The sequence below is a fragment of the Camelina sativa genome, chromosome 12 (genome assembly GCF_000633955.1).
Source record: "Camelina sativa cultivar DH55 chromosome 12, Cs, whole genome shotgun sequence".
Lineage (NCBI taxonomy): Eukaryota > Viridiplantae > Streptophyta > Magnoliopsida > Brassicales > Brassicaceae > Camelina > Camelina sativa.
The window spans coordinates 16,686,646-16,690,021 of record NC_025696.1 but is presented as its reverse complement, the minus strand read 5'-3'; positions in this window follow the sequence as shown (position 1 = coordinate 16,690,021).

The window sequence follows — 3,376 nt, the reverse complement described above, 5'->3', positions numbered from 1 at the left end:
TACTACGTTAACGGCAGAGAGTACAATTTGACTTACTATCTGACAGACGGTATTTATCCAAAATGGCCAACGTTTATTCAATCCATACCACTACCACAGACTCCAAAAGCATCTTTATTTGCTGACCGCCAAGAAAGCTACCGAAAAGATGTTGAGCGTGCGTTCGGTGTCCTACAAGCTAGATTCGCGGTCATTAAAAATCCATGTCTTTTATGGGATAAAGACCAAGTGGGATTGATTATGAGGGCGTGTATCATACTCCACAATATGATTGTCGAAAATGAACGAGATGGATACAGTCAAGCTGAGGTTTCTGATTTCCCACAAGCAGAGGGTGTGGATCTTTCATATTCTATCAAATTCTCTTTATTCAGATTGTTATCCTTATTTTTAAATATTAAACTATTTTATAGCAAAAAATTACGATAAAAATAGACGCAACTGTAAATTTTATATTAAGTTGTATTAAATTTCTCTATTGTTATAATTATTTATAATATTTTAGTTAGTTTATAGAATAACGTTGAATATTAGATATTTAATTATTTAGATTCAACATAAAATGGACTAAAAGACATGACTATTTAAATAGATACACCTATTAGACTGAAAAGTTGTGATAACAAGATATAAATAAAATATAGTGAAAAGACACAACTTTACAATAAACAGATACAACAGTTTGAATTAAAAAAAAATTATGAAAATGTGCTACGAAAAATCGCAAATATTGTGTCTGCACTTGATTTCACCTAATATCCCATATAAACTAATTTTAAATAGAAGAATCTTTATTACCATATTGAGAAGTCAAATTCAAAAACTCACTATATAATCCATCTAACTCTTGAAAAAAAACTCTAAGTATTTTCATGAAATTTTTATTATTAAAATTAATTAAAAGTTGTAAATTAGATTCGTCATTCCAAAAATCTTTTATTAAATCAAGAATTGGAGGAATATTTTTATTTTTAAAAGAATGAATGCCAGAGAACAATTTGGAAAGCTGTAAAAGCTGTTGATATTTAAATTTTATATTATTTTGTGTCACAGCAAAAAAATGAAAACAGTTCAAAAAGAGAAATATATCTAAATTTTAAAAGAGACGAATATTCGAATAAACACAACTCTACAATCAACAGTTGTAACTTTACAAAAAAAAAACTGTTACGATGAATAATAGCAACTTTTTGTAAAACACACAGTTTAACTTTTCTACAGATTTTTTAAAAAAATATCCAAAAGGTGGTTGAAAAACACAAATTTTGGTGACTTTTATTCGGATTGCTATTATATATAAACATTAGATTTTTATATTTAAAATTAACTAAAAGTTGTAAATTAGATTCATCATTCCAAATATATTTTGTTAAATCAAGAATTAGAAGAGTTTCTTTACTTTAAAAGAATGATTGCTAGAGAATAATTTAGAAAGCTGTAAAAACTGTTGATATTAAAATCTTATATTATTTTGTGTCATGAGAAAAAAATGAAAACAGTTCAAACAGATAGATTTCAAAAGATACGAATATTCGAATAACCACAACTCTACAATGAACAGTTGCAATTTTACAAAAAAATCGTTACAATGAACAATCGCAACTTTTTGTAAAACATACAATTTAAATTTTTTATATATTTTTTTAAAAAATATTCAAAAGGTACGATTGAAAAAACACAACTTTTGGTGGTATTTATTCGGATTGGGTTTAAATATATTGAAACGTCAAAATCCAAAAACTCACTATGTAATTCATCTAAATCTTGGAAAAAAACTCTAGGTATTTTCATTAAACTTTTATATTTATAATGAACTAAAAGATGTAAATTAGATTCATCATTCCAAAAATCTTTTGTTAAATCAAGAATTAGAGGAATTTCTTGATTTTTAAAAGAATGAATGCTAGAAAATAATTTAGAAAAATGTATTTATCGTTGAGATTTAAATTTTAGTTGATTTTGTGTCATGACAAAAATATAAAAACAGTTCGATCAGACCAATATATAGATTTCAAAAGATGCGAATGTTCCAATCAACACAACTTTACCGTGAAAGTTGTAACTTTTCATAAATAACCGTTCTAATGATCCATCACAACTTTTCAGAAAATATCCAAAATGTACGATTGAATAAACACAACTGTTAGTCGCATTTATTCGGATTGTTATTATTATATAGATTTGGGTGATTTTCAAAAATACCCTTTTCTATGTCACTTTTCAAAAATATCTTTTCATGGTGTTCATTTTCAAAAATACCCCTTTTTAATATATAAAATGATAAAATTATAAACTCTAAACCCCATATATTAAACTCTATCCCTTAAAAACTATACCCTAAATATAAATTAGGAACCCAAACCTAAAAAAATTTTTAAAAAATTAATTTAACATAGTGTAATTGTGTAAAAGAAGGCAAACATGAAAATATTAAAAATAAAGGGTATTTTTGAAAAAGGGTTTGCCAAAAAGGACATTTCTAATAATTCTCTATAGATTTAGTGTGTTAATTATCAAAAATATTGTTGTATTTTAATTTGGTAATTAAAAGGAGGTGAATAGGAAAAATTCATATTTTCAGAAATAAGCCGAATAAATATTATTCATAAATTGTATACACTTCATAGTTAACGGTTAATCTGCGGATACTTACACATGTCGAATCATTAAGGTAAGACAATGCCCATAAACTCAACAATGAGACATGTAGAGAATCCTACTATATTAATTGAAAAGTACAAATATGAAACTAACCTTAAAATGTGTAAAAATTACATTCAATTGCCATTAGAAAAAATTAATTAAGCTTAATTAACTAATTTAAATAAATATAATTAAATTAAAAATAAAAAACACTCACATATTAAATATTAAAAAATCTAAAAAAAATCTAAAAAAATATTTTCTCTCTCTAATAAATTATGGACGAAATTACTAATTATTTTTAAAAAAAAATATATAAACCAATCAGAATTTTAAAAACTAAGATTTTATATCCAAGTTTATAATACAATTATTTTTAATAACTAAATTCGAAGATTTTGTAAAAATTTTAAATTATGATTCTCCTATCATTTTTATTTTATTTTATTTACAAATTGTTTAGAACTTTCATATAATACTTATAATTAATAAAATGCATATGTTGTGATTTGAATTTTTTAAAACAAAGATATATTACTCAATGTATGAAAATGTGTGTTTTAATTTCCACATTGGCGGGTTGGTAAAACTAAATTTATATAGATGATAAATTAATAATTTTTATTTACTCACAATTATAATATTAAAATTACTATTTTATATTTCACAAAATATGATGCAAATACAACAAATAAACAATATAAAACTGTAATAATACGTCAAAAATAAAATA